General features: G+C 42.9%; 1 protein-coding gene across 3 annotated transcripts in view; it reads right to left on the bottom strand.

The window, feature by feature from the left end:
• SYNDIG1 (synapse differentiation inducing 1) overlaps positions 1-27,198 on the bottom strand; it is a 174,732-nt gene extending 147,534 nt beyond the window's left edge. Inside the window, exon 1 of one of the 3 annotated variants that reach the window (XM_032859336.1) lies at positions 27,078-27,198. The gene's annotated coding sequence lies outside the window, so the exon portion shown is untranslated. The other 2 variants (XM_032859338.1, XM_032859337.1) reach the window with 2 other exon arrangements.
• Between the last annotated feature and the right edge of the window lie 558 nt (positions 27,199-27,756).

The following is a 27,756-nucleotide window of genomic DNA, read 5'->3' as shown; positions in this document are numbered from 1 at the left end:
CCATACCAATGCTTCTGACCAGGCCATCCTCCAGAGCTGGTCTCTGCTAAGGCCCCACAAAAGCAAACATTAGTGACAGCTATAGCATGCTAGCCCCAAGTTGTCAGATCATGCTGAGGGCTACTTATCTCTCGCCCTGCATAATCACCATGACAACACATGCATAGGCAACTGGGGCATCCTCTTCATTCACAGGGAAACTGAGGTACAGAGAGATTGAATAATTTCCCAGAAAGTAAGGGATAAGCCAGAGTCACCCCTTATCAGACTGACTGCAAAGGCTCCAGGCACAGACTCATTTACTCCCCCACTGCTTTTCCTCTCTCTGCGCCAGCAATCAACTGACCCACCCCAAGCCACTGTGCCTTGGTTCCCTTCTTCTCAGCCTCTCTCCATTTCCCAGATGGCACAAGCAAAACCCATCCTTGCAGGCTCATAGGCAAAGGTGAAATAACTCTCTATAAATAAAAATCAAGAAACCACAAGACAAGCTTTTCATAAAGTACTCCAGGAACTGTAATCTGTGTGCTTTTTGTTAGGCATGGAAACAAACTGATTCCCCCCCGCCACAAAAAAAAAAAAAAAAAAAAAACACGCACAAAAGAAGAGTTCCCCTTTGGCCCTTATCCCAGTCATTACTAGGAACAAAATGGAAAGAGTCCACTTATATACAAAAGCCTGGAGTTCCAGGGCACCTGGGTGGCTCAGTGGGTTAAAGTCTCTGCCTTCGGCTCAGGTCATGATCCAAGCATCCTGGGATTGAGTCCTGCATCGGGCTCTCTGCTCAGCAGGGAGCCTGCTTCCTCCTCTCTCTGCCTGCCTCTCTGCCTACTTGTGATCCCTGTCAAATAAATAAATTAAAAAAAAAAAAAAGCCTAGAGTTCCAAATTTACCTCATGGTCCTCACCTGACAGTTCATGTTCTCAGGCTCCTGGTTGCCCTCCCTCCCTGCCTGCCCCCCCTTTGCTGTTATTTATGGGCAGGGATGCAATGGACCCATCTCTGGGGGCTTTGTTTGGATCCTGCCAGCTAGATGAACCAGGGGCTCAGATGCACCCAGGGCAGGGGGTGCCTCTTGGTGAAGACATGAAACATGCCATGAGACTTTTTTAACACAGTCTAGGAACTGTGGCCAGAAAGTCTAAAGCTCAGCTAAGTACATACAGCTATCTGTGCCTCCAAGTGCTGTCCACTGGCTGGCTGCCTGCCAGGCTCCCCAGGAGCAACTCAGTGCATCAGAGATGATCGTGGTGGTTGGGTTTAGTGCCCAGGGTGTTTGTGTGCATGTCTATATGCATCCATGTGACTGTTAATGTGCATATGTTGTTTGTGCGTGTGTGTGTGTGTGATTGATGTACCTGTGTATGTATGTTGGTATGTCAGTGTGAGTGCCCATGTAAAAATGTGTGTGCCTATGTGTGTCTGTGTGAAAGAATGGGGACAAGAATGTTGAGGATATTGTCTCATAAAAGAAGCTGTACATCCAGTTCTAGGTCAGGGCAACTACAGGAATCTCAGCCTTCACAGGCAGCTTAGACTTGCCAAGACCATGAACAGGACTGAGTCACTGCAGGGGAAAAGAGGATTAACACAAAAAAGGCTTTTTATGGACTATAGGGGGGACATCCTGACCCAAGAATCAATGCCCTTTTCTAGAAGAGCAGATTGATATCAATCCTTTCATCCCAGAGCCCAGTAATGCCCTGACCCAGGCCTGGTCCTGGCAAGTCCAGGAGTGATGTCTTTAGCTGAGAATCCCACCAGAGAGTCTTTTTCCATATTTATCTCTTATTTTGCAAAACACTCACACCTTGGTCTCACTTAGCTCATTGAAACGGCACACTTGGTCTTCCTGAGGAATAAGAGTGTTCTCCACAAAGGCTGAATAAATGGGGATTCATCTTTCCTAAGCAGGAACCTAAGCAGTGCAGAGGGAAGGTCTCATTGTCCCCATGTCTACAGGTCCCAGGACAGAAGAACCCTTCTAGCTTGTTGCTGGAATCTGGGAATGGTTTGGAGCCTGGAGAAGGAAGAGGCCAAGGTAGGTGATTAATCATCACTCTACTCAAGTGCTTGTCCATCTGGTCTACCTTATTCTCAACACACCATCAGGTAGTGTGAACCACAATTAGGTGACAGGGACATCAAGTGTGGATGAGAAAAACAATTACTCCATAAGGCACTGCTTTAAGCACTCTGTATGTCGGAAGGATGAGAAAAGTCTGGCTTTCTAGGGTCTGGTTTAGTGGGAAGACAGCAGTTTGCATGGTCCCAGCTTGGACTCTTTCACAAGCTGAGACCATGTGCCAAGTCCAAACAAGTGAGTTCAAGACATGAAGACTTCGTGAATCCTGATTCAGAACTGATACACTGCCACTCCCCTCTCATTGTGTTGATCAAAGTCAGACACACATTCCATCCAGATTCAAGAGAGGGAAAATGGTCTCTTCTTGAAGGGGGTGGTGCAAAGCAGAGTATGTGGAGAGATAAGAGGGAGGAAAGATGTGTGCAAAGAGTCTATGTTTTTTATCCATATCTAATTCATACAGACAGAATACTAAGGAGGGAAGGAGCTGGGGAGGGGAGGTTGGCATGCATGTATATTCATACATGTACTCACACATTTATACATGCACATGTGTGTGCATGCAGACATATGCATAAAGATACTTATGTAGACATATACATATTCATTTATTCATTTAGCCTCATGCATACCAAGAAATGTGCTAGACTCTCTGCAAACTTCACATTCTTTGAGATAACACACTTGTCTCCAGTTTAGAAGTGGAGAAACCAGAGCATAGAGGTTAAATAGCTCAGATAGTCATGGACTAGTCTCTTCTGAGCCTGGGCTCTGATCATGTGCCCTTGCAACACAATACCAATAAACCCAAAGACACAGTAGTCACCAAATCTTGGATCTGTTTTTCTATCTCTGAAGATTTAAATAAATAGGACACTGGGAATTTGTTTTTATTATGTATTACATAAGACAAACTTTAAGCATATTATATTTCTTGACCCCAAATCCAGGTTATGTAAGTTTACTTAAGATAAGTAAAACCATATGTAAAAGCCCTCAGCAAGCCTACACTGTTGGCATCTTCAGCTGAACAGCTGCTACGCTCTCTTGACTCAGACCAGTGACAACAGAGGAAGTCCATCTCTTCTGTGCCCCAAATATCACCCATCTCCTCCCCTTATCCAGTACCATAATCTGAGCCTTTACTCCCTGGATGCTTAAAGTGCTCCCCAGGAACAAGTGGCATTGTCATCACCTGACATTTGCTAGAAATGTAGGCTCTCAGGCTCCAGCCCAGATCTGCTGAGCCAGAATCTCTTTGTCTGCAAATCCCCAGGTGTTTTGTGTATGCATTAGAGTTTGGGGAATACAGCCTTTTTTAAAAAGATCTTTTATTTAATTCATTTGAGAGACAGAGAGAGAGCACGCGCTTGCCAGTAAGAGCACTAGCAGGGGGAATGGTTAGAGGGAAAGGAAGAAGCAGACTCCTTACTGAGTAGGAAGCCTGACACAGGGCTACATCCCAGGACCCCAGGTTCATGACCTGAGCTGAAGGCAGACATTTAACTAACTGAGCCACCCAACCACCCCAGGAACACAGCTTTAACAGATATTTCAGTAAGCAAAAGTGATTCAACTTTAATATTATTGACCAAACTCGATTTATATGTTTTACATTATTTGTATGCAAGTCAATTTTTCAATATCCCCAGATGCGTCTATTGTGCAGTCAAGTCTGAGTACCACCTGGACCTGGGATACTCAGAGTGAGGCAAAAGCACAAGCTAGGAGTATGGTGCAGGTTCAGGAATCCCCATCCCAACCATTTCATCAGAATCTGCACTCTACCAATGCCCCAGATGTGCTAACTTAAGCTGAGCAGTTCTGCTTGGCCTCAGTCCAGGTTCTCTACTTGACTCCCCAGCCCAAGCTCAAGCTTTGCCACTCCTCTTTTACCCACCTGGATGCCATCCCTCCCCAACACACTATACACAATTTCAGTGTCACCAGCAAACCACTGATTGTTCCTTGTGTTCACATGTGTTCTGGACTTCCCATCCTACATCTATCACATGATGTCCCTTTGGTGTTGGTGACAGTCACAGGCTGAGTAGAGTACCCACCCTAGGATATCCTCATCCTTAAACCCAGGCATTCTTATAACCAGGAGCGGCTGAAGACACAGCTCTAGCCAAAGAAAACTTTGGTCAAATGTTTTTTGGGGGGGCTGTCTATGTCTCCCACTTCCTGCCTTGATTTCAAATCTTATGCCTTGAGTTGCATCAGCCATCTGGGGCCCAGGAGGATGGAAGTGCTGCAGACCTGACTACACTGAGCTGTTGAGTCTGTACCTCCCACCTCCAACATCTTCATCTGTTGCTACCCTCCCTTTGGCTTGGTCAGGGACTACTGATGCAGTCCTTCTCTTGTAGGCTAGTATCATGTCAGAATAATAAACCCTATAGTTCAGCTCCCGTGTGTCGCTGGTTTTCTGTTATTATCGCAGTTTCAGTTTGTGAAACTGAATTAAAAAAAAAAAACAAACCTCATTTAAAATAGAACTGAGATCCCTGTGACCCTGCAATTGCACTACTGGGTATTTAACCCAAAGATACAGATGGAGTGAAAAGAAGGGCCATCTGTACCCCAATGTTTATAGCAGCAATGGCCACGGTCGCCAAACTGTGGAAAGAACCAAGATGCCCTTCAACGGACGAATGGATAAGGAAGATGTGGTCCATATACACTATGGAGTATTATGCCTCCATCAGAAAGGATGAATACCCACCTTTTGTAGCAACATGGATGGGACTGGAAGAGATTATGCTGAATGAAATAAGTCAAGCAGAGAGAATCAATTATCATATGGTCTCACTTATTTGTGGAGCATAACAAATAGCATGGAGGACAAGGGGAGATGAAGAGAAGGGAGTTGAGATAAATTGGAAGGGGAGGTGAACCATGAGAGACTACGGACTCTGAAAAACAATCTGAGGGTTTTGAAGGGGCGGGGGGTGGGAGGTTGGGGAAACCAGGTGGTGGGTATTGGAGAGGGCACGGATTGCATGGAGCACTGGGTGTGGTGCAAAAACAATGAATACTGTTATGCTGAAAAGAAATTAAAAAATAAAATAAAGTAAAATAAAATAAAATAGAGCTGAGAGAAAAGCAACCCATGGAATAGAAGATATTTGTAAATGATATATCCAATAAAGGGTTAGTATCCAAAATATATAAAAAACTGATGCAATGCAGCACCCCAAAAACACATAATCCAATTTAAAAATGGGAAGAAGATGTTTCTCTAAGGAAGACATCCAAATGGCTAACAGATACATGAAAAGATGTTCAACATAACTCATCATCTGGGAAATACAAATCAAAATCACAATGAGATGCCACCTCACACCTGTCAGAATGGCTAAAATCAAAAACACAAGAAATAACAAGTGCTGGCAAGGGTGTGGAGAAAAAGGAACTCTTTTGCACTGTTGGTAGGAATGCAAACTGGTGTAACTACTGTGGAAGAGTATGGTAGTTGCTCAAAAAGTTAAAAGTAAAACCACCCTGCAATCAATTATTACACTATTAGGTATATACCTCCAAAATACAAAAATACTAATTCAAAGGGATATGTGTACCTCTATGTTTATTGCAGCATTACCTATGATAGTCAAACTATGGAAGCAGTCCCAATGTCCATTGACAGACAAATGGATAGAGAAGATGTGGTGTGTACATACATAAAATAGAATATTACTCAACCATAAAAAAGAAGGAATATTTGCTATTTGCAACAATGTGGATGGAGCTAGGGTGTATTATGCTAAGTGAAATAAGTTGGTCAGAGAAAGACAAATACCATATGGTTTCACTCATGTATGGAATTTAAGAAAAACAAATGAACACAGGAAGAAAAAGAGAAAGAGACAAACCAAGAAACAGACTCTTAAATGTAGAGAAAAAACTGATGGTTACTAGAGTCGAGAGGGTGGGGGGATGGGTGAAATAGGTGATGCGGATTAAATAGTACACTTATCATGATGAAAAATAAAATGAAATTAAATTTAAAAAGTAAAAAAAAAATGGAGACAGGCCACATTATTTTGATAAATGGTAACATAATCATAATTCAATCTGAACTTTAAATAAATGGCCATTTGTATAATATTTTCTTTTTTTTATGAAAAAGCCACACAATTGAAAAAAAAAAAAAAAGAAACACAACTGACCATAACATGTCTTTCTAGGCAAATTCCAGAAGTTAGAGTATCATAGCACAATGTGTGACCCACGGGTCTTCTACCCCTTCTAGAGCTTCAATATTTTAAGGTCTATCATTATAACCAAACATAGTGTGAGATGGTCAGAGCTTTCTGAACTGCTGCTATATTAGGAATCATTTTAGTTTAGCTGTATTTAATTGTTTTCTAATGGTTCTTAGCCAGATCCCACATAAATAAATGCTCGTTTGCTGTATGAAAGTTTATAGAACTACTTTATAATTCTAATGAGGTAGAATACTACTTGCATGCTAACTGACAACCTACAGAACAATTATCAGAATGTGCATCATCATAAAAAAGAAAATAAAAATAAAAGAGAGTCAAGATGCCAGAAAGGGGAGTATTCAAGCCCTCACACTCCTAAACTTCAGATTCCAGAAGGAAGGTACCTTACATTTTCCATCAGTAAGAACTCTACTTTACTATATCCATAAGGAGTAGAAAATATTTTCTCCTTGCCCAACAACAGTCCAGCCAATGAGAAACTGCCACAACTCAGCCAATAAGAAATCATCACCGCTATAAAGTCTCATCCTCTCTCAGTGGACTTTCATAAAAGCAGTCCCTCCCAACTTCTTCATTTTTCTGTATAAAGTAATGGTTTCTTTCCTTTGTCCGTCAGACTTGCCTTTAGTTTGGCCATAGCCTGCATGTCCCAAATTGCAATTCCTCTGCCATTCTCAAATAAATCTATTTTGCTGGTAAAATAATCAGCTGTCTTATTTTCAAGCTGGACAATTCCTAACCTATGTGCTCACACAATTGCATAAACAGATCTTTGTATTTTGCATGTCAATAAAAGAGACAAAAAAAAATGTTGGAAAGCAAAAAAAAAAAAAAAAAAAAGGCTAGATCCAAATCAGCTTTGCCACTAATTTCTGTGTAAAGCTGGAGAAGTTATTAGACATACAAGGACATGAAACTTCCAGTTTTTTTTTCTCACCTTTCCCTTCTATGTCTTCAGTAAAATTACTGGGGAAAGACAGAATTGAACCAAATTCCTAAGACCTATAATTCACTTCGTAATAACTAACCCGCAGAATGTACAATATTGGTGCTATTAACCTGTGCCCCAGTTTCTGACTATGAACCTAACAGAGCATCACACTTTAGAATATACTTTTGAGAAATAATTTAACATGCTAAGAATTTATATTGATATTGGAAAATAAGTGAGAAGCTATGGAAGAATCTACACAGTAAAAAGATGGTTTTAGATCATTTGCTGTTGAGAAAGGGTTCCAATTTTCATTTATCTGTGATCTAAAGACCCACTATGCAGAAAGCACATCATTTGAATATTTTACTTTTCAGTATTTGTGTCAGATCATATTTTCCAAAAGTGGACATAACAGTATTTTCCATCCCACAATTATTTCACAATGTGTCCTTGGTGCTTCTGTCATTGGGAGGTGGGGAACCTGTCCCCTTCCCTGAACCTAGACAGGCTTGTAACTCACATGTAATTAATGAGTGTGGCAGGAGAGTCATTACGTGACTCCTGAGGCTATGTCAGAAAAGTGTTTGTGGCTTGTGTCTTCTGCCTGAAAACTCTCTGGACCTCTGAGCAGTCATTGAGGAAGCCCAATACTTCAAGGCTGCCATGCTTCAAGGAAGCCCAATGCAACCCACATGAAAAGGCCACATGGAGAGTTCCTGAGGTTTAATAGAGCTTCCTAGCTGATGTCCAGCTGCCCAAATTCCCTAATCTTCCAGCTCTAGATACCCTCTGACTGCACCCTAAAAACAGACCAGATTTGGACATACCCAGATGCCAACTCTCCAAACTGCCAACTCTCAGAATGTGAGTATTCTATGCTAGAAAGTTTTGGGGCAACCTATAAGTAGCAATAGGGAGCCACAGCTGTCTGTGACTTAATCTTACTGTCTACAGTTTCCCATCCAGTCTTCCAGATTCCAGTAAACACCATTGTTTCAGATCAGGTTCTGAGGCCCTGAAGAAATGCCATATCTGAACTTTGATCCTTATCCTGAACTCTGCCTAGAAGAGTCCTTCTTTCTACTTCTTCTCTGGTCTAACCCTTCCATCTTTTGAGTCCTGGCTGAACCTTGCCACAACACCCCACCCCTTGCTCTGATTGAGGTCTCTCCAGGTCCCACAGCTCCTGTACCCACTGTATCATCCTGCTTGCTCACATGCAGAGAAAGTGAAGCCCCTTAACATCAGATAAGCCCTTGAGGGTACAGTGAAGATCCCCAGGTTTTCCTCTTATCTCTGACATCTAACACAAATAGAGCACATGGTAGGCTCTGAGGTCTCTCCAAGCCGCACAGCCCCTGTACCCGCCTGTAACACCTTGCTTGCATGAATGCAGAGCAAGTGAAGCCCCTTCCCATCAAACAAGCCCCTGAGGGTACAGTGCATGTCCCAGTGAAGGTTCTCTTGGAAGAGGGAGAAGACAGGACCCTGGGGAGAGTAGCAGACAGGATGCCAATGACGTGAAGTAAGACAAAGGAACCAGCACTCTGTCTAGCATCACAGGACCATATAAATGTCATATGCAATAAAGCCTGTTTTCAGAAAAAGGCGGGGGGGGCGCCTCAGTGGCTCAATCAGTTAAGTGTCTGCATTTGACTCAGGTTGTGATCCCAGGGTCCTGGGATCAAGCCCCACTCCTGCTGGGGACCTGCTTTCCCTCTCCCTCTCCCTCTGCTCCTATTCCTGCTCTCGCTATCTCTCTCTGTCAAATAAATAAATAAAATATTAATAAAAAATTTTCGTTATTTTTGACATCTAACAAAAGATAGAGCACATGGTAGGTACTTGAGATATGTTGAATGAATTACTTCTAAGGAGTCTCCACAGTTGTAGGTTTTAGAGTCATGGGAGAGGGCTTGCATGAGTGTGTGCAGACAAGAGGGTGAGAACTCACTCAAGCTGGGGATGCTGGGAAGGAAGGGAAGAAAGACTTTTTCCAGAGGAAGAGAAGTCAAGAGAGGGCAAACATTGACCGAGCACCTCCTACTGTGTGCAAGGCTCTAGGCACGAGACATAAGAATACAAAATAGAGCAAGGACAAAATGACATCTTTTCTAAATTTTTTTGCTTGCTTTAACTCAAATGGAAATAATTGATCAATTAGAACATTAGAAAAGTACATAAGGAAAGAAATAAAATCTGCATATAAGGTATTTTCCAAGCACACATGAATTTTTCTCCCTCTGCATGTAAGTACATGCAGTTTTGAGTTCTGCATCACTGCAACCTGAGTGTGCATTACTCACTTTGCATGAACACCCTTTACTCCCTTTTTAGAAGGTTCCAGGTTTCCCACTTCCCCCAAAGCATGTATGAACATGTAACCAAAAAATTTTATCTAGAACTCTGATTATTTCCATAGGGTAGATTTTTATTTTTTATTGCAAAAGCAGCATATGTTTATTTTTATAAATTTATTTTTTTCCAGCTCATTTATTTGCCTTATTTCAGAGTTAGTCAGATGTCATGGGACTCACAGTTCTAGTGTTTTAAACTTTTGGAAGTTTGTACCCCACTGCTTGCACAGAGAAGGGAGAGGGACTGTTTAGATCCATGGGCACTCTTTGGGCTCTCCCTCCAGGGGGTTCTTCTGATGTGTCATTTTTTTGCAGCTGTTCTTCTTGCTCCTGACATTTTGCCTCTTTAAATATCTATCTATCTTTTTGAAGGTAGGAAGTTTGTTTATTCTCATGACCAAAGAGATTTCTATATCCCCTTTTTTCTTTCTTTGCGGTCCTTTATGATAATCATACAGAAAATACTGTCCACCAAAAATATAAATTTAAACCATAGTAGTGTGTATAAAGTAAAAAACAAACAAAAAACATGAAAGTTCCTACTCTTGCCCTATTCCTCATAGCTACTATTGATAATTTAGAAAACAGTCTTCCAAAATGTTTTGAATGAATATAAGAATCACAACCCCCACACACAGAATAATGCATCCACACAATTTTTAACATATTTCTTTCTAGATTCCTATCTTTATTATCTTGTTATGGATATGCATCTGTTTAAATACATACCAGGCATTGTCCTGGTCAATGGACCAAGTATTGAGTCTGTCTTTTTATTTATTAGAAGAACTTCATTGTTTTACATATTTAATCTTTTCATGTCAGACATTTAGGGTTTTTTCCCTAATTTTTCATTATTTCAAGTCTAAATATACATATTTTGCAGGTATCTTAGAATTGCTACCTAGTGGATTAATGTATGGGATCCAGGAGGTAACAAAGGACCTGTATGAACATTTCACGATAGCTTTTAAGGCAAGGGCTGACTCAACTGCCGCACAGAGAACTCATGTCTGCCTCAGGTGTCCTTACTGACATGAGCAGCACCATCTTGGAGCCTATGCAATTGTTTTGGAAGGAAGATGTATCATCCCAAACTAATTTTTTTTTTAATTTTCACAAGTGAGGATAAACACTTTTATATATATTTATATATTAGTCCTTTCCATTTCTTCGCAACTTCTTCTCTATGGCACATGCTCAGTTTTTTTGATGAGATTGTTTGGGTTCTTATTACTTGTTCTACAAGGATGAAGCATTTGTTACATTTGTCACAAATGTTTGATTCCAGGTTATTTTATGCTTTTTAATTTTGCTCAGTGTTTGTTGCACAGAATGAATAACATATATTTGGTTAATCTTTATCAATATTCTCCTCATTTAGAAATGCTGCTAAGACATTCAATTGCAGGCTGAATTTATTTATGCTTTTTGTATTTATTTATCAATACTTCTCTTTTTATATTCATTCAGAAATTTTTTATGATGTGGAGAGAATAATTCAACTTTATACCCAACTATCTAACTTCCTACATTTTAGTTGTTGACCAGTCTTGGTCTTCCCTTGATTGTCATGCTGCCTTTGCCAATACAATAACCTCTGGGGGCTTGGAATCTATTCCAGAGTTCTCTATCTTAAGTATCATGGCAGACTGAATGTGATCACAAATTCTTTGACATGGCTCCCTTCAGCAAGTTGGCTCTACTTTGCCTCTTCTTTAATATGGGCTGGCTTAGAGACTTGCCTCTAACCAACAAAATGGGGTTGGGCTGAATAGGCGTGTACACTGTGCCTCATTCATGCTCATTCTTGGAGTGCCAACCAGGGCACATGAAGTCTGTCTACCTTGAATCCAACATGCTGTGAGAAAGTTTCAGGGAGAGGCAAGGTGTGAGCACTGCAAGTGACATTCCCAGCTAGGTCCAGTATTCAAGTGAGCCCAGCCCAGGCACCTAAGCTATGGAGTGAAGAAGCCCTCAGTGAGTATAGACCCAGCCATCAGAGTCTTCAAGGCTGAAACCCCAAACGTTACAGAGCAGAGACAAGGCATCTCTGCTTTGCCTTCTTGGAATTTATGACCCACATATCCATGAGCACTAAGTTCTGGGGGCAATTTATTATGAACAATAGATAGCCAGGACAATCTGTCAATTATTTACTAGTAATTAGAACCTTAGAACTCCAATGAATGTGAGGTTTGTCTTTATTGTGATAAAAAGACACAACATAAAATTTGCCATCTTAACCATTTTCATGTGCATAGTTCAGTAGTGTTAAGTAATATTCACATTGTAAATAAGATTTCTAGAATTTATTTTTTAGCCCTGATAAATAGTAATAAAGGATGGATCCTTTATTTGCATTTCACAATAACTCTGTGAAGGAGGTAGGTAGGTATCTTTTCCAATTTATAGATGAGAAATCACCAGAGTCAGTGGTGTCATCTTGTCTCCTGGATCTTAAGCAGAGGGCATCTGGATCATCTGGTATCCATCCCACAGTTCTTGTCCAGAAATGGGGTAATTGTGAACATGAAAAGCAACCAAGCAACTGGTCTCACCATTTTGTTTCTTTTAATTAGGATATAACTGATATATAACATTATATTAGTTTCAAGTGTACAACTATTCAAAATTTGAATATATTGTAAAATAATTACCACAATAAGGTTGTTAACATCCATCACCATGCATAGTAACACCTCTTTTTTCTTGTAATGAGAACTTTTAAGATCTACTCTCTAAGCAACTTTCAAATATTCAACATAATATTATTGACTATAGTCACCATGCTGCATATTACATTCCCTAGGACTTAATTAATTTTATAACTGGAACTTTATACTTTTTGAACATCTTCACCCATTTACCCCTCCTACCCACCTCCCCAACAATCACCAATGTGTTTTCAGTACCTATTGAGTTCAGGGTTTGTTTAGTGAGTTTAGTATTTTTCTGTGTGTGTGTTTTAGATTTCAAAAATAAGTGAGATCATATGGTATTTTTCTATGTCTTATTTCACCTAACATAATTCCCTCAAGTTTCACCCACATAGTGACAAATGTCAGGATTCCCTTCTCTTTTATGGCAAAATAATATTCCTGCGTGCGCATGCGCGCGCGTGCGTGCGTGTGTGTGTGTGTCTATACAATTTCTTTATACATTCATGCATTGATGGACAATTAGGTTGCTTTCCATGTTCTGGAAATGTTCTTTTCATGTTCTGTAAATAATGCTTCAGTGAACATGGGGATGCAGATATCTTTTTGAGCTATAGCCTAATTCATTTTCTTTGGGCAAATACCCAGAAGTAGAATTTCTAGATTACATTGTAGTTCTATTTTTTTTTTTTTTTTGAGGGATATCTATACTGCTTCCTATAGTAGTTGCCCAATTTACATGCCCACCAATAGTGCACAGGGGTTCTCTTTTCTCTACATGCTATTTCTTGTCTTTCTGATAACAGCCATTCTAACAGGTGTGAGGTGATATCTCATTATGGATTTGATTTCTATTTCCCTGATGATCAGTGATGTTGAGCACCTTTTCATGTACCATGTGTATGTCTTCTTTGGAAAAATGTCTGTTCAGATCTTGTGCTCATTTTTAATCAGATTTCTTTTATTATTGAGATCTATGAGTCCTTTACATATTTTGGATATAACCCCCATCAAATATATGATTTGCAAATATTTTGTCCCATTTGTTAGGTTTCTTTTCCATTTCGTGATTTCCTTTACTGTGCAGAAACTATCGAGTTTGATATAGTTCCACTTATTGTTTGCTTTTGTTTTAGTTTTATTTTTGTTGACTTTGCTTTTGGTGTCAAATACAAAAATCATTGCCAAAACCAGTGTCAAAGAGGTTACTACTTATTTTTTCTTCTAGGAATTTTATTGTTCTAGGTCTTATGTTCAAATCAGTGGCCCATTTGAGTTAATTCCTATGTATGATATAAGATGGTGGTCCAGTTTTACTAATAATAAAAATTAATCTTTTTTTTTAAGATTTTATTTATTTATTTGACACAGAGAGAGAGAGATCACAAGTAGGCAGAGAGGCAGGCACAGAGAGAGGGGGAAGCAGGCTCTCCACTGAGCAGAGAGCCCGATGCGGGACTCGATCCCAGGACCCTGAGATCATGACCTGAGCCGAAGGCAGAGGCTTAACCCACTGAGCCACACAGGTGCCCAAAAAATTAATCTTTAATAAATGGTGGTCCATTTATTAAAGAAACAGTTTTTTGCCATTATATATTTTTGGGTCCTTTGTCATAAGTTACTGGACCAAACATGCATTGGTTCATTTCTGGGTTTTCTATTCTGTTCTATTGATCTATGCATCTTTTTGTGTCAAAATCATACTGTTTTAATTATTATAGCTTTATAACCATTTGAAATCAGGAAGTATGATGCTTCCAGCTTTGTTCCTTTCTCAAGATTGCTTTGGCTATTCAAGGTCTTTTGTAGTTTCATACACATTTTGGGATTGTTTGTTCTCTATGTGAAAAACACCATTGGAATTTGATGGGGATTTCATTGAATCTGTAAATTGCTTGAGGTAGTATGGATATTTAAACAATACTAAGTCTGTAAATCCATTTGCACAGAGTAACCTTCCATTTATTTGTGTCTTCTTCAATTTTTATCATCAGTGTCTTACAGTACAGTGTACAGGCCTTTCACTTGGTTAAATTTATTCCTAGGTATTTTATTATTTTTAGTGCAATTGTAAATCAATTTTTTTCTTAATTTCTCTTTCTGATAGTTTGTCATTAGTGTATAGAGAAGCAACAAATTTTTGTATTTTGATTTTTGTATCCTACAACTTTACTGATTTTGAGTGTGTGTATGTGGAGTCTTTAGTGTTTTCTCTATATGGTATCATGCCATCTGCAAGTAGGGACAATTAACTTCTTTTCAATTTGGATGACTTTTATTTCTTTTTCTTACCTAATTGCTCTTGTTAGGACATCCACTACTATGTTGAATAAAAGTAGTGAGAATGGGAATCCCTGTCTTGCATCTGGTCTTAGAGGAAAAGCTTTCAGCTTTTCACTGTTAAAGATGATGTCAGAAGTGGACTCATCTTGTATTGGCCTTTAACACGTTGAAATGCATTCCCCTTATACCCAATTTGTTGAGTTTTTATCATAAGTGGAAGTTGAATTTTGCCAAATGCATTTGTCTTTTTCTGCATCTGTTGAGATTATCACATATTTTTTTCTCCTTCATTTCATTAACGTGATGTATCACACTGATTTGAAGATGCTGAACCATCCTTGCATCCATGGCTAAATCCCACTTAGTCATGGTGTGTGATCCTTTTAATGTATTGTTGATTTTGGTTTGCTAATATTTTGTTGAGGATTTTTGCCTCTAAGTTCATCAAGGATATTGTGATTTTCTTCTCTTGTGTCATCCTTGTCTAGTTTTGGCATCAGGGTAGTGCTGGTATTGTACAATTTGTTTCGAAGTGTTCCCTCCTCTTCTTCTTCTTCTTCTTCTTCTTCTTTTTTTTTTTTTTGAAGAGTTTGGGAAGAACAGGCATTATTTCTTCCTTAAATGTTTGGTAAAATTATCAGTGAAGTTATCTGGTCCTAGACTTCTGCTTGCTGGGAGATTCTAGAATCTTTTCATTTTTGCAAATCTGAAACTCTATACCTATTAAAAATCTCCCCCCTTTCCTCTACCATCTATTAGTAACTACTCATCTATATTTTTTATCTATGCATTTGACTCCTCTAGGAACCTCATATAAGTAGAATCATACAGTATTTGTTTTCTTATGATTGGTTTATTTCACTTAGTAAAATTCTTCAAGGTTTATCCATGTTGCAGCATGGATCGGAATTTTCTTCCTTCTTAAGGCTGAGTAATATTCCATTGTATGTAGATACCACATCCTTTTAAATCAATTCATCCTTCAGTAGACATTTGGGCTTCATCTTTGGATTCCACCTCTTGGCCCTCATGAACAATGCTGCTATTAACATGAGTGTGCAAATATCTCTTCAAGATTCCACTTTCAGTTCTTTTAGATATATATTTAAAAATGGGATTACTGGGTCATATTGTAATTCTATGTTTATTTTTTTAGGAAACTCCCTACTATTTTCCTAACAATCGCACCATTTATAGTCCCATCAAAAGTGTACAAGAGTTCCAATTTCTTCACATGCTCCCCAACACTCTTTGTTGTTGTTGTTTTTAATTTTATAGTAGCCATCCTAATGGGTAGTTTTGATGCTCTGTTTCATTATCTGAGAGGCAAGCCCTCCTTCATTCCTCTTCACTTAAAACAAAATAAAACAAACCAAAAAAAACCTTAACATCACAGCCTGATTATTCTTTCATGAAGTTTTTAATAATTGTATCAAGTTCAAAAGAAATTATAACATCAGGATTCTGACTTAAATGACATTAAATTTATAAATTAACTTGGTGAATATGATGTCATCTTATTATTAGTGAGTGTTCTTATCCAAGAAAATAGTATTTCTTTCCACTTATTCAAGTTTTTTTCTTATTCCATGAGTAAAATTTTACAGTTTGTTTTGTATTGACCTATATAAATTTCTTGCCAAAATTATTTCTAGATATCTCTTACTTCAGTTGTTTTGCTAATAGCACACCAGAATGAGGTGGGCCCAGGTAACAAGGAAGCCCAGGGGGCAGGGACACTGAACTTTGACAGAAGGGCACCAGTAATGGCCAAGCTGAGCCTTGAAGGAGATTAGCAAGAGGTGTCAACAAAGACAGGGAGAGGCATGCAAGCATGTAGCATGTGTGTGTATGTGTGTGTGAGTGTGTGTTGGGAGCAGGAACGACCCAGTGTTCTGGGAACCTAGACAGGTGGGCATAACACTGGAGGGTGGATAGGGTGTGAGGGACAACTTGCTATCCTCCCAGGCAGACTGTCTTATTTCACCGAAGATGAGAAGCAGATGATGGGCTTCAAGATGAGGACCATTAAGGCAGAGATGTGTTTTAAATGGTCACTCTTCCAATAGTCCTGGAGGCTGGACATGAGAAGTACATGGAATTTGGTAAAGAGACCTTGCAGGAAGCTGCTGAGAGAACTTGGAAGGATGTGAGTGTCTAGATGGAGCTAAGGTAGAAGAGATGCAAAGGAGAGGTTAAAAAAAAATACTGAGAAGAAAAGAAATCTGGTTATGAGAAAGAGGAAGAGGGCTAAGAAGTAAGCTGTTTTCTGGTGTGGATATCTTGGTCACTGTGTGTCATCACCAGGAATGGCATGGGCAGGGAGTGAGAGGTCCTGGGTAATGCCGAGGGGGTATTCTCTGAAGCGGTTGCCCCAAGGGAAATGCTAGCAGGCATGCGGATAGACAAAGCTGAGCCTTGGGAGGGCTTAAGGATAAAGAAATCTGGGAGCCAGTTGCCCATAAACTGCAGCCAAAAGTTTGACCACAGGATTGTCTGGTTAGTAGGAATATAGGTGGTATTAAAAACAGTGGCCTCCTGCCAGGGCTCAGGCCATTCTGTCAGAAAAGTCCTGGTCAGTGAAATCAAGGAGGGCCAAGGAGGGGAAGGAAGAGTCAAGAGAAGAGAGAAGGGCATGGTCAAGATGGTGCTCCCAAGACATCCTCTGCGGCTAAGTCACACTGCAGTGGATACAGAGAGCCTTTGATTTTTGCCCCAAGAAACAAAGAAGTTCATCTGTGTTTTACTCTCTAAAAAGGCATCAACTTAGTCTTAAGAAGAGAGACATAAGCAATGGGCAGAGTCCAATTCCCTAAAATACACTTTTGAAATATATAAAGTTCTGAATACAAATTCCAGGAAGACCAGCATTTTTTGGTAGTGTTGAAAATGCCCAGGATATTTGCATCTTCTGGGAAAAGCCTCATGCTGAGAGCAACAAGAGAGCAGAGTGTCCACAAAGTCTCACTGGGTGACCCGCTGTCCTATTTAGTTTATTTTGATGCTCTCTATAAATGTCTGGGGCCCATGGCATTTAGAGGGAACAGGTTTTCCAATGCTATATGTTGTGCAGGAGATTTCTGTTCTGGTCTTTTCTAGGTACACAACTCCCTGGCCTGGCCTAACCCAGCGTTCCCTTCCCCACACTATGGGTCACAGTTTGCTGACTTGCTGTGGGCACTATCCTCTAAGGAAGCCACCAAACAGCACAGATGGAGAAATGATCTAATTACATTTTGTACTCCTTGGGCTTTGTTGCAAAGTAGAAGTGTCTGCATCTGTTTGTCCAATCATTACACAGGATTTTTTATCGTCCTAAGCATTAAGCCAGATATTAGCAATGTCAGGAAAACTGGGTGTCACGGGTGAGAAAGCATGAACTTTAGAGACAAATACAGGAAAAAACCCTAAAGATTTGAGTCCATGCACAGAGGCCCTACAACTAGCAGTAAAATGTCACAGAGCAGGTTGAATAAACCTTCTGGGTCTCAGCCCACCAAGAATATTACGGGGGCATCCCAGGAGGTTACCCAGGAATTAAAATCTAGTAATACACACATTTCAAATCTTCATCCCTCCCCTTCCTTTCTCTTCCCTTCCTCTTCTTTTCTGGGAGAGAGATATAGATCATATAATAAGACACAAGCAGTAGAAGGCATCCATTTGTTATCCTGGTAACCCTCATGACAAGCTACAAACAAGCTCTGCAATCTTGAATGTGGCCTCCAGAATTCAGCTCACTCTGCTTCTCCAAATTCTTTTACTCCCTCTGTTTCATCCAGACACCAGAATGGTGAGGCTGCCCCTTTCAATGCAGCCAGCCCAGCTTGCTGTGAGGTGCCAGTGGGTGCAACACCTTCCCTCAGAGAGAGTGGAAAGTAGAGGTCTACAACTCAGGGAGTGGTGCCATATCCAGCCCTGAGAGCCAAATCTTGAGATCAGGAAGGCTAGAAGACTGCATTGGTGCCATAGGTCCAGATGGGCCAGCCCCTGGCATCTGGAATATCTGTAACTGTGCAGAAGTGAGGTCATTCCTCAGCCTGGATATGGGCTCAGGCTTGTCTCTCCATGAGCCCCTGCATCACTCACCTCTCACCCCCTCCCCCAAACACTTCAATTTCCACTGAAGTGAAAGTGAAAGGGTCTGGAAACTCATGGTCATCACTATGCACTTCTTTTGTTCCTAAAGTACGCCAGTTTCACCTTAACACTGGCACTACTCACTCCTTGGTATGCAGTCAGCTCACATGCATAGGCCTCTGGGTCTTCACCTGAAAGATGGAGAGAACCTTTCTAGGTCTGAAGATGGTGTTCCAGAGAGATCACATGGCTTTCTCCCAGGAGTGCAAAAGACAAGCCCAGGAGCATAAATCCTGAGTTTGGGGAAATCTGTCAGCTGTGGAAGCTGAGTTCCCATTCTGCAGAAGCAGAGAAGTTCAAGGCTGTGGGGCCTGGGGCTAGAGTCAGGAACTGTGCTATGGGAAGGCCCTCAGAAGCTACCAGGAGGATCTACTACTTCATGTGGGTGCCTGAGGACCTGAGGTCCCTCCCACAAGGCAAAGTTTCTCCAGCCCAAAAGTAAGCCTAAAACTGGACATAACTTGCAATTCAAAATTGGAGTAGAAATTTTCAAAGGTCACCAGAAACCTCTGCAGGTACCAAGGGACATTAGAATAGTCAGAGCACAAGCTATGGGGAGGTAGGGCCATTCCAGATGGATTACAGCTCAGCTAACTCATCCTTATCAAGGGGTTCCCAGGAAGCCCTTTGTTCACACCATCTGTGAGTTTGGTTGCTATAGTTCTGGGTGCACAGAGCAGCTGGAGACAGGCAGTGCTAAACTCTGAATGGGATGGAATGGCAGTAGACCATCAATGGGAGGTAGCCTTTGCTTGCAGAGGAGATTCCAACTGGAGAAATGCAAAAAGGAAAATAGGAAGGGAGAAGGAAGGTGCCAGCCAGGTGTGACATTCCAAAGCATGAACTTTCCAAAATAGAATCCTGGTGTCATAAAGTTCTTGAATATGGAAAAATATCTCTGCTCTGGCAAAGAAAGTGGGTGCTTGAGGCTGGGCCATGGTCAAACACCAATAGAGAAATAGTGCCACCATGCTGGCCACACCTTATCCAAGGGCCACACCTTACACAAGAGCCACACAAGAGGTGATGTGTGCTGCGTGGCCCTGTTGGCCTGCAGTGCACAACCTCAGAGCAATTGCTGGAATCTGGAATGAAAGTATATGTTTGGGACCCAAAAGTCTGAAAGATATGTTATTCCTGGAAAGATACTTGCCAAATCAGCTACTCGAGGTCTAGTATCAGGAAAGGAAACTACATTATTCTGCAGACTTTGAGTCAACAAATACATTTTTCCACTTGCTTTAGAATAAACTGTGATGTTCCAAAATGCTCCTATTCATAGTTAATATATCTATACCAAGAAATACTCAGATGAGCCATCGTGCCAATGGATATTATGCAAGAGGACCCCAACAAGTAGGGTCAAAGGGAATGACTGAAGGATCAATGGCCATCAAATCAGTGGCCCCCCTCACTCTGAGTCACTGAGTGGGATGCTGTTGCAGGTTGCATGTCCATTCCCTCCCAGAGGCAGTTAGAAGAGGATTCCAACAAGAGCCTTGATGATCTAATTCTGAAAAAAAGAACAACAATGTGGTTGCCCCATGTCCACAGCTAAAAAAAAAAAAAAAAAAAAAAAAGGAAATCAATATAAGAGTAAAAGGAGGGAATGAATTTGGAAACAACAAAACAGATGATTCCCCTTTACTTAAAATCAGCTTCTACCAGGAATCCACGTTTGTGAGGGAGTTTAATGCACTGTACTACACTGGAGTGCTGATAAGGAATGTGCTGTGTCTCTGGGTTTAGTGTAGAAAGAAGAGCTGTGAAATAGTATGCATATTAATTAATCTGCTCAAAGCTCTTTGTGGAGGAACTGTTTGTGCCCAACGGCACTATGGGAAAGGAAAGAGACTGGGGGAGAAAAGTGAAAAAAGATTGCATGCAAGCAAGAGACACTGGCATGCATTTCAGGACTGGGCTGGGAAGTGGTGGGACTGGCGAGTGCAGGGTCCTGACCACGGGCTATGTGCATGCAGAGGCTATAGGAGATCTGGAGCAGCTGGGTGGCTCTTAAAATACATCTATGAATGTCTGAGCTACTAGCACAGGACAGACCCTGTGCTTAGTAGGTGTCCAGACTCAGTGTGCACTGTTTATCTGTCACATCTCAACTTTCCTGACTGCCCTACAGGACACGGTCCCTGTACACCAACTGGTAAGAACAAGGTCCCTTCTAAAGGAAACACACAGGGGCAAGTGTCAAGGCTGAGATTTCAGATATTAAGGTTGCCTACAGAAATGTTCTCCCTTATCTGTGGTTTCGGTTTCCACAGTTTAAGTAACACACAGTCAGCTGAGGTCCACGAGCAGATGCTCCTCCCCTGACATGCAGTAAGAAGGTCAACAACAGCCTACATGGCAACACCGACCCATTCACCTCACTTAAGCTCATCACGTGGGCATTTTATCATCTCACATCATCACTGGAAGGGTTAGTACAGTTCAGTAAGATATTTTAAGAGACGGGGGAGACCATAGCCACACAACTATTAATAAAGTGTATTGTTTTAGTTATTTTATTTTATTATTAGCTATTGTTGTTAATCTCTTATTGTGACTAACTGATTAATTAAACTTTACCACAGATATGCATGTGTAGGAAAAAATATAGTTTATATAGGGTTTCAGGCATCCACTGGGAATGCTGGAACACATTCTCTACAGATAAAGGGGAACTACTGTACTTTATTTAAAGGCAAGTTTAGGCATGGCAAATAACAAAATGATTGGTAGCAATCTATAGCAGGTGGAGTTGGGCAACTTCAGGGTCCTCTCTAAAGCTAAATATAGCCTGAGCCCCCCCCACCCCGCAATGCTACTGGTTTCCTAGCCCTGTCCCAGGACTTAAACCCATTAGGACCCCAAAAGCAAATCCTCTTATTTCAAATACCTACACCAACTGAGAAGCTATGCCACCAAGGTCTGAGGATAAGTGTATAAGAATAAGTTAAAATTGGCATACTGTATGAATGCCTGGGTGGCTCAGTTTGTTAAGTGTCTGACTCTTGATTTCAGCTCAGGTCACGATCTCAGGGTTGTGAGATCCAGCCCTGTTCTGGGCTCCATGCTGGGTGTGAAACCTGGTGGAGAGTCTCTCTCTCTGTCTCCTTCTGTTCCAGCCACCTCCCGTTCACACTTGTGCACACTCTCAAAAAACAAAACAAAACAAACAAACAAACAACCCCCCCCACACACACACACAAAAACCCCTGCATATTGTACACAGGGCAGAAAGGTGCATTTATGTAACATATTTTTTGTTTGCTTCCCTGAGCAGAGGTGAAGCTCCAGAATATTTGAGGTAAAATATTTTTTTCTCTTTCAGAGTATCTTTAGCTTAAAGTTGAGACAATGGAATAAAATATTTGTAGTTCTAATTGTCTGAAATGTTTATTTGCTTCTTTGTTTTGTTTTGGATACCGACATTCCCCAATCAAGAAGAAGATTAAAGAGGGAATAGATGGGAGGTGTGTTTGAAAGTGGCTACCCAGTGAGGCTGAAGGTTTGAGAACCAATGATTTTCCCGAATATGAATTTAAACTAAGCAGGCCCTTTCTGAAAGACTCACAGTGCAACCAGGAAATACCTCCCTTTCCTTTTCCACGGAGTCACACCCCCTAAATGCCACCACATTATAGCATTATCAAGACCTAAGTTCCAAATGATTGTGAACAACACAAGAATTGACTGAGAACTAAAAACTCAAAACATTTCACACCAACTAAACATTGATTTGAACCTCCAGGGCAAAACTCCCATCTCTCTGGAATAAAGTTAATTGAACTCCTAGATAAATTCTTCTCACAGGAGTAAATATGCAAAACTGTCCCCTGGGTGGGTCTGAAGTATGCTTCCAGAAGCAGCTTCTATCTCCTGTATTTTCTACACATCTATACTATTTCCTGTTCATGTTATGCTTGGTTCTGACCGTTACCTCGGATCCCAATGCTTATTTGTTGCTGTTGGTCTTCAGTATTTTATGTAATACAATTTAACAGGTTATTTATCATGAAATGATTTAAGATGACTTGGACTTCTGATCTGAGCAAAGTTTGTAATTTAAATCACCATGTGCTTTGGTGCTTTGTGGCTTGCTGATAATCTCTTGTTAAGATGTTTTCTCCTAGAGAACATGTATCATGCAATTTTTATAATGTGATATGAGTCAAAATTGATTTGTGCTAAGGATATATTTCTGCTCACATGCTTTTCCTGTATATTCCCTGTAAGCTCCACCTGACATGAATGTCTGCACCACTCAGGCATGTTCCTACATGAGAACACATGCCCAGAGGAATGAGCGCACACTGTCGTCACTGACACTTGCTGAAGAACTAAGGGCAGAGCAGGGTCTTTTCTGAGCTCTCAGAGGGCCCTGGGGATGCAACTACACCAGAAAAGACTTGCAGTTAAGGCACTAAAATGTTCTCAATACCAAGTCTTCCTTGTTTAAAAAACTGTGCCAACCATAACCATTTTATTTTCATAATCCTGGAAAGAACAGAGATGAAAAGAAACAGAAGCTTGGCAAAGCTAAGTGAGCAGTCTAAGATCAACAAAAAGCAAGTGGCAGAACCCAGAGTTTGAAACCTGTCTCCTCACAGGCCCTCCATAGAGGCAGTGGGGTGGGTGGCCGCAGACTGGGGAAAATCCCAATGTGTATCCCCTACTCGCTCCCCCTGCACACTCAGCTAAAATCCAGTATACTGGCTGGCAAATAAAACCACTGTGGAGTTGATTGTAGCCCAGTGCCTGAAAGAGTTACCCGCCCTTTCTAAAGACACATTTATGAACTCAGGAAACCTGGAAATGTCTACGCATCTTGCAAGGAGAATGCTGAAAAATCACATTCGTTAAAGCATCTTGCTACTGCCTTCATTATTTCAATTCTGGTGACATTGGCAGGAACCTGGTCAGCCTATCTTTAATGTTCGGAATTTTTAATGTATGCATATTTTCAATGCGCTGTTCTTTTGACATGTTGGTGCCACATCTCCAGTGTAGTGATGCTGGGTCAAAAGCTCTGACTCCATATCACCTCACATCAGCCTGTTTCAGCAAAATAACCTCAGGACTTCCCATTGAATGAACAGGTTGTTTTGCTACTGATTTAGCCTCACTGCTTTGCTGATGCTGACAAATGAACACTCCACCCTTCAATCCTTGCCACCTCCACCCACTCACTCAAAGAATCTTACTGGTAAGATGAAGTCTGCTCAAGCTACAGGTCACAGTACTGCAATTAGTCCGTGTTGGTCATGAGACTTTCCAATGTGCATGGGGGTGGGGGCTGCAAAGGCCAAAATGAGGCATTCAAGGCCATGCTGGTATCATGGAAAGACAAGATTTTACTTAAAACTGCTCACTTATAGGATGGTTATTCATATTGCAAAAGGTTAACTAAGGATGCCTTTAAATAATGCACTTGATAAAGGTATTCAAAAGTCTGCCTGAATCCTCCAAGAACATTGACAATTTTTAGGAGCAGCTTTTATATAAAAGAAGGCATAGAGGTGGCAGGGTGGGAGGGAGGCATATAAGAATGTGGGGGTGGGGGGATCACCCTCCCATTGTCTATGGAGGTCTCACCATGCTAGTCCTCTCCAGCCAACAGAAAAAACATTTGGACTCACAGCTTTGCAAACAGAGCAAACAGGGTGCATCAGATGTGACTGGTGTGATGACCAAACATTTTCTAATTGAGAGATGAAGTATTCAGTACTGCTCATGAACCCCAGAATAGCACCGACTAGTGTCTTGGATAGAAAACTTACATAAGAAAATACCTTTTTATTCTCTTATAATAGAAATAACTCCCTAGAAAAATACAGGTCAGAGTTAATGAGAAAGATGAATCAAGTCCAGTGTGTAGCACTTTTAATTTATGTCACGCTAAATGTGGAATAAATTAATTGCTTCCGATTTATGGATTGAGTTTAAAGTTTTTACCAAAAAAAAAAAAAAATCTTTCGCCTCTCATGGTTCAGCTGGAATCCTGTTTATTCCTTGCACAACTAGTATAAGTCAAATCTAATGGTTTCAAATGTCTTTTTCTCAGGATCTGGATTTCTCTTTCCTTCTTCAATCCCACTGTCACAAGGAACATCAGCAGATTTTCTTCTACTACCCCAAAACAAAAATGGAGGTGCCTTCATTTCCTTTTTAACATCACCTAGGTTCTAACAGAATCATTTAAAGCAGGTTTTGTGGGGTTTTTGTTTTGTTTTGTTTTGATAATAGGTGAAAATGGAACAAAATGCCATTAGCTGGAGATACACAGGGATACATTTAGAGATGAGATGGGCTTGGAAAGGGTTTTTAAACCCATCATCAAACATGGCCTCCAAAACTCTGAGGAGGGGTGATTAAAAAGAGGTCAGGACAAAGGGTCAGTGAATGTGGTGCTGGATGAAGGGTACACTGGGGGTTCAATGTATTATTCTTTCAACTTTGGTGTACCATTGAGACTTTCTAACATAAAACAAAACAAAACAAAACAAAACAAAAACTTTAAACACAGATTTTCCCATTTCTCCCCTTTATTTAACAAGACCCTCTTGGCTATGGAGATTTCATTTTCATGCAGTAGGTGGGGCAGGGTGGGAGAGAGCACCAGACCAGCTACAAACCAATATTTGATTCTTGTAAAGGAAACAAGGATGTTGGAGAGAGGGAGGGAAGGAAGGAGGTGGAGGGCTCTTTCTCACATCCTCTCACAGGCTTGGCACCTGTGGTCTGATTTCCAAAGACACTCCACACAACAACCAGGCACACAGTATGCAATAATTCATCCGAAAATTTGGCTCCCATTACTTCCTGTCCTAGCCAGAAGGGACATCTGACTGCCGCGGGGCCACCTCGGAGGCTCATCTTCAGTTCTGTGAGGATTTTGGAGTCGGACCCCTCTCGCAGGACCACGTCCTGCACCAACACAGACTGTCCTGGCAATCACACCTCAGCAAGGAAAAGTTGGCTCGTTCTGGGGTTTGTTACCAGGCTGCTCACCCCACAGGCTGCGGGTCTGCGCAGCACGCCTCTCCCTTTCGGCTCTGACTAAACACGCTGGCCAGTAGGAGGGAGACGGACAGATACACAGATACGCGCGCACGCACCACCGCCTGAGCCCAATTCTAACTAGAAAACGGAGCCACCCACCCACCCTCTATCCCTCAAATCAGCTAAGCCCTCAGCTGGTGTCTGCTGTACTGAGCACCGGGACAGGGCCAGGGAAGGCGCAGACCTGAGTCCCGGCCACTAGCCCAGCGGCGCCCGCGCATCTGACGCCGCAGAAGGACCGCGCTCATTTGAGGTCTGGGTGCCAGAAGCCCAAGCCTCTGCGTGCAAGGGGACAACCCCCCCCCACACACACACACTAAGGAAATGAAGGCGACCAGATGAAGCTTTCCTCTGATCTTTCAGAAAAGCCAAGAGACCCCACTGGCATCCTCCCCAAAGCAAGACTGGAAGCGCCCACTCTATTGGAGTCTTGCAGAAAACGCACAAGCTATCAAAGCCCCTTCCCTTAGAAAAGTGCCTAACTCTGCCGGTAATCCATCCCTCTCTGTCCGCAGCGCGGAGAGCACACACCGAGAGGCAGAAATCATGCCTAGGGAAATCGAGACTAGAACTTGATCCCTAAAAGCGTGTCCACTCGGTCCCCTCTCTGACCAGGGGCTGGCGACTCCTAGGGCTGTGGGCTGTCCTGGCTGCCAAGGACCAGAGAGCTCTCGGAAGCAGGGGGCTCCAGGAGTCCCCGCCTTCGCCCTGGTTCGAGGTTGGGAGTCCCCATCCCAGCGCGCTCGCGCCCTCGCCTTCCTTTTTCCCTTTGCTTGGCGAAGGCAATCCAAGCCGGTTTCCCTTCCCGGTCCCATTTGGACCTCGGTCCCCAGCTCCGCGGCTGCCCCGCTCACCAGCCCCAGCCGGTCTCCTTTGGGTCGCTTCAGAGGGTCGCCCGAAACCGCAGAGTCAATGCCTGCCGCGCGCCGTCAGGGCCTAGGGCAGTTCCGCTCCTCTGCGCTCCCAGGTCTGGGTCGCACTAGCTCCCAGCGACTTTGCACAACAGCCCCTCCGTGTCGCTGGGGCGCCTGGGGTGGCGAGGCGCCAAGCTGCAGCCGGGGCTGACAGCACCCGGCCCCTTCCTCCGCATCTTCCTCGCCCGCTCTGCTCTCCCCTCGCTCTTGGCGACCCCGCTCCTCCCAGGTCCCGCCGCCGCGACCACCCAGACTCACCGCGGGCAACGCGCCGCCGCTGGCTCTGCGCGCTCCCAGGCGGAGACAGGGCGCCCTCCCGCGCGAGGGCCGCCTCCTGCTCCCGCCCGCAGCCCCCGCCCAGCTCCTGCGGGCCCCTCTGCTCGCCCGCGCTGCCGGGGCGGTCGGGACTTACCTCCCGGACAAGGTGACCCGGCCGGTGCGCCCAGGCGGCCGCCCGCGCGTCTCCGGAGCCGGCGAGCGTGCGGGGCGCCGAGCGGAGCGGCGCCCGCCTCTGCTCCCCAGCTCCCCAGCTCTCTCCTTCTCTGCCCTCCCCCCTTCCCGCCTCCCCTCCGCGCCGCTCCCCGCCCTGCGCTAGCCTTCCGCGCCCCCAGCTGCCCCGCGCGTGCTGGAGCGCCGGGCTAGGGGCAGCGGCGGCAGCCCAGGGCGGCGGGGAGCTCGCGCGGGGCGGCAACCGGGCGGAGCCCGGCCCTCCAGCCCCTGGGAAAGGAAAGGGTGCGGGGAGACGCCCCCGGCGCGCGCCTACCCCGTGGGTTGGGTGAGGGGCGTCCCGGGACGCGCCATTGGGTTTGGCAAGCCTGGCGACACACGTGCTGAAGGCGGTGGCCAACAGGCTCTGGGGGAGGATGGCAGCGAGGAAAAGGGAACGGCCCCGTGGAAGGCGGCCACCAACTTTGCACCAAGCTGACCGGGCCCCCGGGGGTGATCAAGTCTGGCGGGTGGCCCTGGTCCGGTGTCTGGGAATGTGAAAGCGACAGAGTCTGGGGGAAAGGGTTAGCTGCTGGGCACTCGGAGGACAGGGATTTGCAGCTTGGCTCTGAGAAATGACGGTTCCTCTTGGTCCTAAAGGCCTC

This window comes from Lontra canadensis, unplaced genomic scaffold, assembly GCF_010015895.1.
Source record: "Lontra canadensis isolate GAN:19392208 unplaced genomic scaffold, GSC_riverotter_1.0 scaffold16, whole genome shotgun sequence".
NCBI classification, from domain to species: Eukaryota; Metazoa; Chordata; class Mammalia; order Carnivora; family Mustelidae; genus Lontra; species Lontra canadensis.
This window is presented reverse-complemented; position numbering and strand designations above follow the sequence as displayed.